At 44.8% G+C, this 16,006-nt stretch overlaps 1 protein-coding gene across 1 annotated transcript in view; it reads left to right on the top strand.

The window, feature by feature from the left end:
- LOC123756038 (metalloprotease TIKI2-like) overlaps nt 1–12,688 on the top strand; it is a 127,829-nt gene extending 115,141 nt beyond the window's left edge. The window contains exon 8 of the mRNA XM_069300081.1: nt 1–12,688. This exon is cut by the window's left edge and continues 401 nt beyond it. The gene's annotated coding sequence lies outside the window, so the exon portion shown is untranslated.
- The last annotated feature ends 3,318 nt before the right edge of the window (nt 12,689–16,006 follow it).

Genomic DNA, 16,006 nt, shown 5'->3' with positions numbered 1-16,006 from the left:
GAAGGTTGGTAAGTCCTTGTGCATAGTCTAAGTTGACAAGTCGCATGAAAAAGGACTGAAGTACAGATAGAGAAAGGAACGTTCCACATCGTAATCTGTGAGGAAATAGTCGAGGTTCATGCTTATTGTTTATGCAAAGTTAGTGAAAGAAAACTGTTCAAAATGATCATCTAAAAACGAAATGCTGGTACGGCACAGCAGTCACCATAGAATGACTGCGCTAAAAGATAGGCTGTATAGTGACAAACACTAATTTCATATCCAGAGATGCCAGTTTTCTTCAATTATGAAGCAAGTTGTATAAGTGGCGGGAAACACTGCTATATGAGCACTTGTGTATGTAATCATCTTTTATATGACTTATCAATGGCTATGTAAATATGTATGCTATGAAAGTAAAAAAATTAGTATATTGTAAATATTCTATTTCATATATATTGGTATATTTAACCTAAAGTGAATATCGGTAAGTATTTATACTCCATTTTGTAATACAGTAGCTGTCGTGCTGGTAAAGCTATCAGGGGATATGTAAGATGTAGTTTCCAGGTCCGTCCCATCTTAAACTTTTCTGTAAGAAAGTATAAGTGACTTTTGCCCAGTTTTGCTAACAAATGTCTACATTTAATAACATCAATGCATTATATTTTTGTGGATTGCACCATAAGAATCTTCTGTAACTTCAAAACTGTGTTGGTATGCACTACTGCTAAATTGCATGTGCCAGCAAAATGTATTATCAATTGTATTTTGTATGAATCCTATTTCTAAAGATGTACATCGATAATTACATTATGAAACAATCTAAAAAAAGTACATAAGTTTTATTGTCTGATAAAATATTTTAATATTTTTATTTTATACAGTGGTACCTTGGTTTACGAATTTAATCCGTTCCCAGAGACGGCTCGTAACCTGAAAATTCGCAGTCCGAAGCACATTTTCCAATAAGAAATATAAATGGAATTAATCCGTTCCACACTTCCAAAAGTATTAACTTCAAAATGCATTTCATACATAATGCACACAAATATTTTGTACTATAGTGTGTAAAAGTTATAGCTTTCCTTTTATTGATGACTTGTTCCTGTATGGAAGACGGGGGGAGGGGGGGGTTAGGAGGAGAGGTGTTTGGAAGGGGAGTCCCCCCCCCCCTTTTCCATTTTAACATCAGACAGTGATGATTTGTCTGGGGTACTCTTCTGCGTTTTGCCTGTATTCCAATAGGACCTGGTTGTGACTCGCTGCTGGTTTTTCTCGCCAAGAACCTTTCCATAAAGTCTTGTTTTTCCCTATGTTTTAACACTTCTCTATAGTGAGGCATCAGTCATTAAAAAGGTCAAGGCAGTGGCCTACTGCAATTTAATTTTGGCGAGTCATTTCAACAAAACTTTGCATTTCTTCCCATACTGCATGCCACTTCTTAAATGTTGTGGTATATAATAATTACTCTAATGTTTAGAAAGCGAAAAAAAAAAACAATAAAATTCTATACAAAGACTGCAAGCGCGATCATCACTAAGCAGGAACCACTGGTAAACTGAAGTGCAGTCGCCCGTGCCACCAGAAACCACGAGCTCGGTCGACCCATACATGTATCAACAAGTTTGCAAATCGAGGCGGAGCTCGTAAACCAATTCAAATTTTAGGAAGAGCTCCTAACCCGAAAAATTCGTAAAGAGGGGCATTTGTAAGCTGAGGTTCCACTGTATATACAAGAATTCTTACATTCTTGTAAGAATTAATCCATTAACATTTTTACAAGAATGTAAGGGAATTATTAGAATATTATAAGAATATTAGGAGATTCAGTTTTTTCTTCGTTAGGTTTTGAAGATCTTGTAAAAATACCATCATGTATATAATGTACTGATGTACAAATTTCTGGGACAAAAAGCCTTTTAAGCTTATTCGGTTTCCAGAGTAAAGTGCAAGACTGTCCGCATAGTTACTGGTCAGGGAGGTTACTGGTCAGACTCAGTGGTGCTTAACCTGATTGATTATCCACTGCAACATTTTTATGGACAAAGATATTATCACTGTTATGGCTTGTTCCACATACAGTATATAATTTGTTTTATTTTGGAAGGAACACGGTGCCATTTAGTGGAGGAAGCCCTCTGTATCTCCGTGATTTGGCTATGGTACTGCCAAGTCATGGTCCAACACGCCAGGTCTTTGAGACCCAGGATATGGATTTCTGAGTGGTAAGGGAAGCAGAGGATTAGAGATCAACTACAAAACTGGAAAAACCTACCAGATAAACATAGGTTTAACAAAGCAACCTGCATAAGGGAAATTGGGTAAACAAGGCAAACAGTTGCTGCTGCAAAATGAATTCCCTATGATGTGCCTGACCATCATCAGATGACAGTCCAAGTCCCCTTCAGGTCTTATCCAACTTGAACCCTTAATCTTTCTCCATGTATTATCGATTCAACACCTGGTGATGTGCTCTGCTGAGCCCATCACCAGGTGTTGGTTCATTAAGTAGGTTCTGGCCCTACTTAAAACATAATTTCTGCCATAGACAATTGCTTTTTTCTGTAGTCCCCCTCCGGCTTCCCAGAACTATACCGGGCTGATATACATGTACAGTGTATTAGACCGTGGCATGAATTCAAATGGCGTTCTGAGCCTTCTGAGGACCATGAGCCATAACCTGGCCCCCTCAGCGGCATGAGGAGCAATGGCCTATAGAAACCCCATGTGGTTGGAAGCATTGTCTGCCATCTACAAAGCTAGGCATCCAGAAAGGTAGACATCCCAAAACGGATCCCACCTGTGGGGTGAGCTGGGGTTTTCTTGCCACTGTTTGACCTTGGGTAGGAAGTAGTATCGTTGCTGACAGGGACGCAAGGTACTATGCAGCTGACTTACATTACGCATAGTAGCCGGTTCTGTTCCTCCTGGAGACAAGCTTTTTTTTTTTTTTTTTCCCTGGCTGGGGTTCTGCCTGGTGTGGCTACAGGACCACTTGTATTATTTTGGTGGCCCTCCACTTGGTATTGGTACTCTCGGCACGGGGCTTGTTGTTGCAGAAACTTGTTGTGGGGGGGATTTTCCCCCCTCCCTGTAAGAGTTTGATATTAGTTCGGCTTCTTCCCGGGGTCCACCGATCATGGCTTAAAGTTCTCTACTTCTAAGACTTGTGCCATGACTTACGCGGGAACGGGTCGTTCTTCGTCCCTCTTTGTCACTTTATGGTCATCCCCTTGAGTACAAAGATTCTGCGAAGCTTTTGGGGTTATTCCTTGACGCTCGTTTGTCTTGGTCTCCCCATATCTCTTACCTCCGTGTTGAGTGCTCCAAGGCCCTTACCCTCCTTCGGGTCTTGTCCCATACTTCTTGGGGGGGCAGATAGGCGCACTCAACATGCTTTACATTCCTCTCTCGTCCTGTCTAAGCTCGATTATGGTTGCCCTGCTTACTCATCTGTTTCTCCTTCTACTCTTCGCCGTCTTGATGCTTTGCCCCATACTGGGTTGCGCCTCAGTTCTGGTGCCTTTCGTTCGACTCCTGTCCTTAGCTTGTATGTTGACACTGGCTTCCTGTCTCTCCAAGACCGCCGTGATCGCTACCGTCTTCGCTATCTTGCGCGATCCTTACAACTTCCTCTCGCCTCTGTCGTGCTTTAACTTTTACCCCTCCTGCAGTTCCTGTTCCTCTTCACCACCTCCCTCTTTCTGTCCGGTTATCTCGCCTACAGGACTCTTTCCGTTCCTATTTCTAATGTTTCTCCTAGTGTTGTTCCTCCTTTGCCCCCATGGAGTCTCTCTCTTCCGCGGTTTTGTACATCCTTGACCCGTATCACTAAAGCTTTTACCCCTCCTACGGTTCTAAAACACCTTTTCCTTGAGCACTTTTCTTCTCCCGCTCCGTTTCTGTCTTCACCGATGGGTCTAAGTCTGCGGACGGTGTTGGCTACTGTGGTTTTTCCTGATCGCACTTATGTGTCGCTTACCTCCGGAGACTAGCATCTTTACAGCGGAGCTTTATGCTATTCTCTATGCTCTTCGTCTCCTGCTTTCTCGTTGTCAGTCTTCCTTTGTAGTTGTTGTTGACTCTCGTAGTGCCCTCAAGGCTCTCGGGTCCTTTAATCCAGTCCATCCAGTAGTTGTCGAGATCCAGCATTGGCTGTTTCTTGTTCACAGTAAATTTAAGTCGGTTGAGTTTTGTTGGGTTCCCAGCCATATTGGTGTGTCTTTAAATGAGTGTGCGGATGCTGCCGCCAAGGAAGCTGTCCGCTCTTGTCCCATCTCTCATAAAGGTATTTCGTATTCCGACTTTTACCCGGTTATCCATTCCTCTGTCCTTACCCGTTGGCAGGCTTCTTAGTTCTGTTACTTGTAACAAACTACGTACTCTTAAATATTGTGTTTCCTCGTGGCCGTCCTCCTTCCACCGTAACCGGCGGTGGGAAACAGCTCTGGCGAGGTTGTGTATTGGCCATACTCGCTTAACCCATGGTCACTTGATGGAGCGCCACCCTGCTCCTTATTGTCCTAGTTGCAAAGTCCCTCTTACGGTCGTGCATGTCCTTCTTGAATGTCCTGACTTCCAGGACGAGCGTGTGTCTTGCTTTCTGACCGCCCCTCGCGGTCACCTGTCCCTCGATAGAATTTTTGGTGACTCGGATACTTTTGATATTGTTCGCCTTATGCGTTTGTTCTCGTATTGGCATCCTTGGTGATATTTAGCGCCCTCTGATTATTTTGCGTATTTGATGGTGCTACATAGCCTTCCCGGTTTGTGCCTTCTTTTGATAATTACTTACTTCTCCCCGGGATCAGTTCCAGGTTCCCTTGGCTTCCTTGGTTCCCTCTTTGCAAAGGTTTTCGGCTTACCGCATCCCGCCTAAGGAGGTTTAGGAAATTATTGCATCGTATATCCTGTGAGACCAAGATTTCACCTCGATAATGGATCCTCCTTCATTTGAGTTTGGTTCCTCTTTTCCTCACTGGGTGCATTATGAGGTGCCTGAGTCTTCCTGGTTGGCAAACTGCCCTTTCTTTTTGTTGGGGAAGTGTCTAGCGTTCTGTTGGACTTGCACGCTTGAGTGGCGGGAAACTACTATGGTGGTTCAGGTTTACCTGGGGGGCGAGTTTGCAGTGCTTGTTCGCCCCTGTTCTTCCTCGAGATATTGGTGAGGTACAGCTTCACGTGCAGGTTCCCACCCTTTCGGCATTCTTGGTGGCTGAGGAATTGCATACCCGTGGGCATTTAGCTTTGGTCTTGCGTTTCTTTTCCCTCCTTGAGCTGTCTTCAGATTGGCTCAATGAGGATGTGCTAGGTTTTGGGCTTGCATCCGGTGTGCTTGCTTTAGTGACTCGGACATCGGCTGCCTTGTTGAGGTTGTTTGTGCCGACTCTGAGGAATGCGGCGTCTCTGTTCTTTGCTTCTCGCCTCGCGTGCCAACAGGAATGCTCATTCACTCTTTGGAATCTGGTTGGGCCCTGGCTCTTAAATTTTCATCCTATTTTTGCCCGTTGCCGTTTAAGAGTCTGCAGTTGTGCAGTATCTGAAGGCGGCTTCATCTAGTTGCTGTCCCATGTTGGACTTGTTGGTTCTCTGGGGAAGTCGCTTGGGTCCTGCTGGAAAGAGTCGTGTCCAGGGTTTGGGGTTCCTTCGGTTGTGGTGGGCCAGTGGTGCCAGATTCGGGGCCGGTCCCTCCTTCGGAGCAGAAGGCATCTGGTTGGCGCAGTGCTTGCTCTGCGCATCATTTGGCCTTTCATATGGGTTCTCAGCCCTTTCGTGGTTCGCCCCATTGATGGGGCGATTAGTGGAAGGGGCTTGCTCTGTTTGCCCACGGCTGGTCCCACAATTCGTGTACGTTTTGGTTCGTTTCTTCCAGCCTCCAGGGACACATATTGGCATGTTCCGATTCATCTGGGTTTCAGGGCCTGGCTTGGTTTTATCGTGGGGTGGCACACTTATCACTTTATTTGCCTTCCATTAGGCTTGAATCTGGCTCCACACGTTTTACCTGGGTCGTGGTAACCCGTTTGCTTTAGTTAAGGGTTTGGGTTCGGTTCTGCCTAGCAGTTCTGGCCTACCTCGACGACTGGCTGGTTTGGGCTTCCAACCGGTCCACATGTCTGCTCGCCAGGAATTTGGTTCTTTCCCAGCTCGTCTGATTTGGGTTCTTGGTGAACTGGAGGAAGACCCACTTGGTTCCCTCTCAGGTTCGGACTTAGCTGGGGTCTTGTGTGGGACTCTTGGACTGCTTCCTTGTCTCTCCCTCCAGCAGCATTGCAGCTGCAGTCCTGCCTTCGACTGTTTTGGGTGGTATCCGGGTCGCTCATATGTTGTTCAAATAGTTGTGTGGGAGTCTGGATTTCGCCATGCTAATCAATCCGTTGGGTCGGATCTTACCTCCGCGGCTGTTCTGGTTATTTCTGGGACGGGGCGTCCCCAAAGGAACCAAAACATCACTGCTCTCGCAATTACTGGGTTCAGATCCTGGGGGAAGGGGGGCCTTACATCGTCTTCTGTGTCGCTGGCTTCCTCTTCAGGTTTTTCGGGGTTCAGTGCCGAGCCCTCGCTCGATGTGTTTTTGGATGTGTTGTTTCTCGGCTGGGGCTTTGTGACCAGTGATCACCAGGTCGACCACAGTCGGTGGGGTCCGTCCTTCCATCAGGCTCACAGCCTGCTGTGAGAGTTCACGGCAGTGTGGCTTTCGCTTCAGAGGATTTATGGTACTCACGGATCGATGATCTGGCTCCATTTGGACTGTTCCCCGATGGTTCATTGTCTGAACTGCGGAGGGTTTAATGTGGTCCTTTTCTCTTTGGGGCTGATCGCTTCGGGTGACTCATCTGCTGGATTCCCGGGGTATGGCTCTCCAGGCGGTTCATATTCAGGGAGTGTCCAACGTCCTGGTGAACGGCCTGTCTCGGTTCATTCCCCTGTCCACGGAATGGACTGTCGACACAGACTCCTCCAGTTGGTTCTACCAGATGTATTCACCTAGTTGTGTTTGCGGGGGTTGAGCTTTGCTCTTTCGGCTCGCCTCTCAACTGTCAATCAACTGTTTACTAACTACTACCCCCCCCCCACATACACACACACACCCCAGGAAGCAGTCCATGACAGCTGACTAACTACTCCAAGGTACCTATTTACTGCTAGGTAACGGGGGCATTCAGGGTGAAAGAAACTTTGCCCATTTGTTTCTGCCTGGTGCGGGAATCGAACCCGCACCACAGAATTAAGTCGTGCGCACTATCCACTAGGGCCCCATTGGGGCCTGGTATGTATGTATGTATGGGCGCCCGGTGGTGGGCGAGGTGTCTCCCGGTATATGTGGCGCCCTTGCCCCGATTACAAGGCCGTCAGGGTGATGCCTTTTGTCAGGACTGGTCGAGGTGGAGTTACCTGTACCTCTTTTTGCCCGGTCCAACTATTGCTTCGGGTTCTGGCTCGGTAGAAGACTTACCAGGGAAAAGTAGTCCTGTTGGCCCCTTGGTGGCCAGCCCAGCCTGGGTTTCAGGCTCTGCTTGCCCAGTGTCCGAACCTGGGGTTCTTTCCGCAGTTCTGCCTTTTTCAGCAGACCGATCTGGTCCAGTACGTGGTTAGTTCGACCTTCTCCTGTCTTCGTGTCTGGTCTTTCTGATGCGAGTTTATCACCACTTGTATAGGGATCAGGTGGCTTCTTTGATGGTGTTCCACCTGCATGTTTCATATCAGTGGCAATATGAAGTTTCCTGGAGGTACCTTTTGCACTTTTTGTCTCAAAGTAGGTTTCTTCGATTTCTGATTTGGTTGGTTTGTCCTTTCTCTCTTGGCTGTTTCAGGATCATCATCTTATGCCGAATACATAACTGTCGCCTCGTATCATGTGGCGCTGGCAGAGCCACTTCAGATTGCATTCGGGGTGGATGTCACTTCTGCTCCATTCTGCAAGCTATCTCATGCGTTGTTTCACCTCTGGCATGCTTATGCGCCACCTGAGCCATCCTGGTCATTGGACCCAGTGCTCTCTCTTCTCTCTTCTCCCTGGTTTGTGGTTCCCCCTTCGGTTCAGGATTGATTTTGAGGCTCTTTTCTTGTTGGCATTGGCCTCTGGGGGTCAGGTCAGGGAGCTTCATGCTCTCCTCCGGCGCTGGAGTTTCTGCGCCGGAGGAGAGCACGAAGCCTGTCCTGGTGGTCGGTTTGTTTGCAGTTGTCTCCTTTTCTGGCAAAGAATGTGAATGCTGCTTTCTGGAAGGGTTCTTGGGTTGTTGATGTTTAGTTGCTTTGGCCGGGAGTGCATCATGTCTTGGGTCCGGTTGCGGCTCTTCGCTGTTACTTGCACGCCACGGCCTTGGTGGCTGGAGACGCGCTTTGGGTGAACCCGGTTTCCCTTCTTCCCTGTTCCAGGGCGTGGTTTCCCAGGTCGTCCATAGGGTTATTTAGTCCAGCCTGCCTGCGGTCTATCCCTTTTCCCACGACATTCATAAATTCACGGCCTTGGCTGCTGTTTTTGGTATCAAGTCCTGGCTGACATGTGGGCACAGGGTTTTTTGGCAGTCGAACAGGGTCCTGGCTGCACGGTACCATAATTAATGTTCCTGGTCCTACTCGGGCAGTGTAGCCTTGGGTCGCAGGTTGCAGCCAGTTGTCTCAACTTCGAGTTGAGGAGTGAGTGACGGCCATCTCCTGGGTAAGTTCCCATTTTCCTATCTTTGGTTAGGTAGCTCCGGGGAGCCGGAGGGGCTTGCCACAGAAAGCCAGCGTTGAATGTAATGAAACACAATTTTCTGGTTTAGTCCTGGAGGCTTCCGGGCATCTTTCCCTCCCACTCGTCAGCATTTTTTCTTATTTTTTTACATTCAGTCTCTGAACTGAGCGTGGATAGCTGGCACAGGGTCTTGGGCTTCTCCTTCCCGCTCCCAGGGAGGGGGAGCTGCGCAGACAGGTGGCGTAGCAGGTGTGACGTTATGCTTGTTTTCAGAGTGGGGAGTTCTGCCTAACAGTTTGGTTTTAGGTAGTACTGTTTCATCAGCTCGGGTCTGTTTTGGGATACCTGTCTTTCTGGTGCCTAACTTGGTAGATGGCAGACATAGAATGCTTCCAACCAAATGAGGGTTTCCATAGGCCATTGCTCCTTGTGCCGCTCTGAGGGTGGGGGCCAGGTTCTGGCTCGTGGTCCCAGTAAGCTTAGAACTCCATTTGAATTGATTGATGCCATGGTCTAATATATACATATCAGCCCGGTATAGCTCCGGGTAGCCCCAGGGACTCGCCCAGGAAATGGCGTTTCATTACATTCAACACTGGTTGTTTTTATTTTGTATGCTGCACTTTTCATGTTCTATCTACATTGTGTACCCTTACATCCAATTTGCTCTGACCATGGCCAGTATTCTTTTCCCTGAGGTTTTTTCGCATTTTCCCTATACAGTATTATAATATATAACTATTTAATAATATTTATATTATAATATAATTCTACCAGATATACCAGTTTTGAGGGAGTCATTTTTTCTTCCAGACAGTGAATGAGTTATTCTTCCTTATGGTGTGTATTGATGAGGAGGAAACAGTCTTCTTAACATAAAAAACAAGATATAAACACTGAGACATTTGGACTGTGCATGTGCCTATCATGGTTTTCTGAGTGTTAGGGGCCTTGCGCTTTAACTGAGGACACGCTTGAATCCAGGGCCAGATTAAGACCTTTAGAGGCCCTTAGCACTGGAAAGATTATGGTGCCCCATGTACCATATATGTAATTCAAATAAATAAACTGTAAAATCTAATTAATCAATATCATTATTTGTATGAATATAACACCTATTATTCCATGGCTTTCTTGCCTTTGCAAATGCATAGCATTTTAACATAGATGAATCAAAGATGCTAAATAATGTTTACTGTTTCTTGCTTATAACTGTATTTATACTACAAAAAGTTTTCTCCTGCATTTTTTAATTGCAAAATATTTGATCATATCCTCAAAATTAATCCGACTCCCTCTTCACCCAACACCTTCTTCACTTAAGTGGTGCTTGACAAGTACTGGCATATTAAATACTGGTATGTTCTAAAGCTGAGGTTGCTCCGTGGACCATATGGCAGTTGACAGATTTCAATTTTGTTGTAATCCCAAGAATAAAATATATTACTAACATTTTCAGTAATATAATTACTGTATTAATATTAATATTTTTCCAATTGTTGTGAGGCCATCTTTTTATGGGGCCCTGGTTCAGCTGCAACACTGCACCATGGTCCATTGTAAATCTGGTACTAGAAAATAACTGTGGGGCCTCCTCTTTACTTCAAGCCCTAAGCATGTGCTTATTTCGCTTAGTGCTTAATTCAGGGCTCCTTGGGTCAGTTACATAAATTTCATGACTTGTAGTTGTGTACTTTTTCCCATGCCGAGTGTTCGAGATTGTGGTTAGGTTTTTGACTTTTAGACACTTGACCAGGCAGGTCCCGGCTTGCCTGCGAATCGTGTACCAACATGACTGGCAGGCCAGCTGAGTGACTGAAGTCTCTTGTCCATGTGAAAATTTCCACAGTTTTGCAGTTGATCTCTGATCCCCTGTTCCCCTCACCTCGTAGAGAGCCAGATATGGTTCTGGGTCTAGCTCCCAGTTGACGACGAATGGATATCAAAAGCCTCTTGTATTGGCCTAAGGCCTGGTGGTATGTTCATGAGTTAAAATACATTGAAATGGTGTTTCGCCAATGAACACAAATCATGCAAAATACTGTAATGTATTGATAAGATAATTGCAGTCAAGTTTAAACCATGTTTTCCAGAAACATATATAGGTTTACTGAATATTGTATGAATAGTATGTAAGCTTGTCATAAAATGTCCTTTTAATATAGTTAATACTGTATACTAAACTAGAAAACTTAAAACATTTCCAAAGATTTTTTACATACAAAGTGGGAACTACATAAACATGACTGATAATGAAGCTTCCTTTGCTATACAGTACGTTACATAAATGTAGCAAATACAGTATTGTACTACTAAAGGAAAGGTAATATTGTTAGTCATTATTGTGCCATTATATTTTAAAATTAAAAAATGTAAATTTTTTTTTACATCTTGTGAAGTACCTGTACTGTACTAAATTTTTTTGCCAGACTCTGATACTGGATTGCATACTGTGCAAAGTTACTGTGGTAACAATACTCGTTCACAAATCTTTAACATCGATACATATAGTACTGTACAGAAATAATAATCAGGCTACTGTATGCACTACCTCTTCTGACAAGGCATGGATATCAATCGAGTCAAACCTTTTGCATTTCACCAATTATATCTAGTGTACAGTATTAAGTTTTTAGAGTAGCTAACAAATCTATTTAGTATGTGGCAATGGAAACCACATACTGCTACAGCAATAGATAACACATTGAGGCATTACAGTATCCTAGGATGGTATTGACAAATAGCACTACCAGACATTCTGTAAAAATCCAAGAGGTATCTGGCTTTTTCAACTACAGTATTCATAGTCTTCATCTGTGTGCATATTAATGATTGTAACTTTGCTTTGTTTATTTAACTGGTGCCTTTGTACACTGTTTTGAGTTTCCAGATGATGTGCCCATAAGCCTATCCATCCAGTCTAGAATAGTAGAGTGCAGCTCAATCAATACTTAAAACTATTGATGACAGCTTGTGACACTTTCATAACAATAGCAGTATATTTTATGACTGCCTAGATGAAGGTTAGTAAATGGCTTTGATTGGTGTCCTTGTTACAGGTGCTTCATGGTAGCGCAACATTTTATTTTGTCACTAACTCTATGACGGCTTCAGCATTGTACAGTTTTGTATATTCTTTGTCTATAATGTTGTGCACTCACTCCTTCCCACTTTAAAGTTTTCAAGAAATGTAATGATTGTATTATGACAACGTACAGAAATTCTTAGATTTAATGTAACATCTAACCAAATTTTAATTTATTTTAATTCATCGGATAATCGAAAAAAGTTTATTTTTCAAACAATGAAAAATATGATGGAATATTTTGTGGTTGTCATGTCTAAAAAATCTGACCATTCTTAAGCTAAGTGTGGTTTGGCTAAGTTGAGGTTTAGTACGGCACTTATAATGTATTATACTGTACAGAAAGTGTGCTTTTATGCTTCTGCAGATTGACACGAGAGTACACCATCCCTCTGTTCATGCCTATGTGGCTGTAATTGTGTTAGTGTGCGCATGTATTGCTATGTTTGAAATTGCAATAGCACAGTACTGAATATTATCATTTAATGCACTTTAAAGCAATGGTCACTTTTCTTTAACAAGTGGTGGGGAGTGCGTGCAGGAAGTTAATGCCCCACATTGGGGCGACAACTGTATTAGGGCCATGTTATATACCTCAAGATTGTCGGGGCTGAGAATATATATATTTACTTATATACAGTATATATATATCCCCACACATACGTATTTATAAAACAAAACCATATTTAATTTCCCCCCCCTCATACCTGGATTGTTATTTTTTATTCTAGGACAGTGTTCAAGTCCTATTAAAAGGCTAAGCATGTAGTGTGAAAATCAGAGAACCAAGATCAATGTACTGTACACGAACATACACTTAAGAAATGTTAAGTAAAGTAAATATTCATGCATAAAGTGAGATTATTATGGCTTAATGCATGGATATTAAGATTTTTTTTTAAATTCACGTTTAAATAAAAGCATATTGATGCAAAATTTTATGTTGGATTTTATTCTTTTGATGGATAACAAGGTAGAGAGCTATGCTCATGGTGACCTATATTTGTATATTTTATCATGAATGATGTTCAAACTTCCAGCAGTTTTAGCACAAATATAGCTGCCTCCTGGAGGTTATTTCAACCATACACCAATCTATCAATAACAAATTCTTCACACACTTTCTATATCTTTTCTGAAAGTTACCCCAAGTAGCCCTCTGAACTTTGCCCTGGTACCACCAAACCTTAGTTCAGCACATTACACCTCAGAGACCCATCCATCACCTATTGGAAACCAGGATCAGAATTACACACAAAAATCACAATAGCGTGATCCATCAAATGAACAAATCCACAAGGGCTGTGACGAGGATTCGAACCTGCGTCTGAGAGCATCCCAGACGCTGCCTTAATCGACTGAGCTACGACATGGTTAAAAGAGTTGAAACCGAAGTTCTATTGTACTTACTGGATCCTGCAGCCTCTCCGAGACACATACCAGGGTTTTACAACGGCCTATTGACATAGCTCGAGTGCAGGGAGGGAGTTGTGTAAAACCCTGGTATGTGTCTCAGAGAGGCTGTTGGATACAGTAAGTTCAGTAGAACTTCAGTTTTAACTCTTTTGACCATGTCGTAGCTCAGTCGATTAAGGCAGCGCCTGGGATGCTCTCGGACGCAGGTTCGAATCCTCGTCACGGCCCTTGTGGATTTGTTCATTTGATGCATCACGCTGTTGTGATTTGTGTGTAATGAAGTAAGGGCAAAGAGGGAGAACAGCTTATTGACATAGCTCGAGTGCATGGGGGGAGTTGTATAAAACCCTGGTATGTGTCTTGGAGAGGCTGCAGGATCCAGTAAGTTCAGTAGAACTTCGGTTTCAATTCTTTTGACCATGTCGTAGCTTAGTTGATTACGGCAGCGTCTGGGATGCTCTCGGACGCAGGTTCGAATCTTCATCACGGCCCTTATGGATTTGTTCAGGATCAGAATCTGGTTCACTGTGCGAGGCAAGAGGAACAGAGACAAGGTAGAAAACTTAGATGAACTCTCCAGAGAGCATAAGTGCAACAAAACAAGTGCTTGAAGGTAAGTACAATAATTAGGTTCCTCCCTAGGTAAACAATGCAACCAATCATTATTGGGTTGAAAATAACCTAACAGTGATGTGCTCGACCATCACCAGATGACAGCTCAGGTCACCTGGGGTCTGGGTCATCTGTTTCCTGACTCTAGAGCTATAACAGCAAATACCCACAATCCAACAGGGAAGAAGGGAACAGGAAACTACTGGGAGCCCACCAGACCGAGCATTTCAGTCACATTCAGGGCTTCATTTGTGGGAGGGACCTCACAGTAACTCCCAAGCTAGATAGACGCACGCTCGTCTCTTTACAATCCTCTCTTGTCCTGTCTAAACTCGATTATGGTTGCCCTGTTTACTCGTCTGCTTCTCCTTCTACTCTTTGCCGTCTTGATGCTTTGCACCATACTGGGTTGCGCCTCAGCTCTGGTGCCTTTCATTCGACACCCGCCCTCAGCTTGTATGTTGACACTGGCTTCCTATCTCTGCAGGATCACCATGATCCTGCAGAGATAGGAAGAGATCCTGTCTTCACTATCTTGCGCGGCCCTTACATCATCCTTCCTCGCCTCTGTCGTGCTTTGACTTTTACCCCTCCTGTAGTTCCTCTTCACCGCCTCCCTTTTTCTGTCCTGCTATCTCGCTTACAGGATTCTCTTTCAGTTCGTATTTCTAATGTTTCTCATCGTATTGTTCCTTCCTTGCCCCCGTGGAGAGTCCCCCTTCCAAAGTATTGTACATCCTTGACCCGCACCACTAAAGGTTTTACCCCTCCTACAGTTCTGAAATGCCTTTTCCTTGAGCACTTTTCTTTGTACTCCCGCTCCGTTTCCATCTACACCGATGGGTCTAAGTCTGCGAACGGTGTGGGCTACTGTTGTTTTGTCTGATCGCACTTATATGTCTCGCCTCCCTTCGGAAACTAGCATCTTCACAGCAGAACGTAATGCTATTCTCTCTGCTCTTCATCTCCTGCTTTCTCGTTGTCAATCCTCCTTTGTGGTTGTAGTTGACTCTCGTAGTGCCCTCATGGCTCTGGGGTCCTTTAATCTTGTCCATCCGGTGGTTGTCGAGATTCAACATTGGCTGTTTCTTATCTCTAGTAAATTTAAATCCGTAGAGTTTTGCTGGGTTCTCAGCCATATTGGTGTTTCTTTAAATGAGCGTGCGGATGCTGCCGCTAGAGAAGCTATCCGCTCTTGTCCCATCTCCCATAAGGGTATTCCTTATTCTGACTTTTACCCAGTTATTCATTCCTCCATCCTTGCCCGTTGGCAGGGTTGTTGGTCTTCTGTGTAGTTGGTAACAAGCTGTGTACTCTTAAGCGTGGTGTGTTCCCGTGGCCTTCCTCCTGCCACCATAACTGGCGGTAGGAAATGGCTCTGATAAGGTTGCGTATTAGCCATACTCGCTTAACTCAAATGTCACTTAATGGAGCGCCGTCCTGCTCCTTATTGTCCGAATTGCATTGTCCCTCTTACAGTTGTGCATATCCTTGTTGAATGTCCTGACTTCCAGGACGAGCGTGTGTCTTGCTTTCCGACCGTCCCTCGCGGTCACTTGTCCCTCACTAGAATTCTTGGTGAATTGGATACTTTTGATATCGTTCGCCCCTCCGTGGTGCCTCCTTGCTGTGGTGAGGGGCTCACGTACACCTCCCTGGGACGGGTGTGGGTTGCCTGTGCCCCCTCTCCTGCCCCCTCTTTGGGTGGTGTACGTGCTGAAGGGCACCATGTAGGGGCCTTGTGAGCCATCGGACCACCCGCTGGAGGGGTCGCCTGTCAGAGGCCGCCCCGAGTGGATGGTTGGGTGTCCAGGCTAGGGCGATAGGGGGGACTGGGGTCTTATCACCAGTGTGGGAGAATGAACCAAGTAGTAGGACTCCCCTGTTGAAAAGGGGGAGCACCGCTGGGGACGACACACCCTTCCTGCACTGGCCCGCGCTCGGCTAAACCATCTCTAATATCCTAGGAACTAAACAACACTCCCACAACCAGATAACACTCTCTAAGGATGGCTTTGCACCGTCAACTGATTTAGAAATGACAAATGAATTTAATAGCTTCTTTTCATCGATTTGTGCTAACCTCGCCAGTAAAATTCCACAGACCCAAACACCTATCTCTCAGCAGCTATCCAAACTCTCTTCTTTCACCAGTCAGCCCGACAGATGTTGTGTCCATCATACACTCACTAAAAACCAAAGCTGGGAACATTAGTGAAATCCCATCCATT

The sequence above is a fragment of the Procambarus clarkii genome, chromosome 43, assembly GCF_040958095.1.
Source record: "Procambarus clarkii isolate CNS0578487 chromosome 43, FALCON_Pclarkii_2.0, whole genome shotgun sequence".
Taxonomy (NCBI): Eukaryota; Metazoa; Arthropoda; class Malacostraca; order Decapoda; family Cambaridae; genus Procambarus; species Procambarus clarkii.
This window is presented reverse-complemented; position numbering and strand designations above follow the sequence as displayed.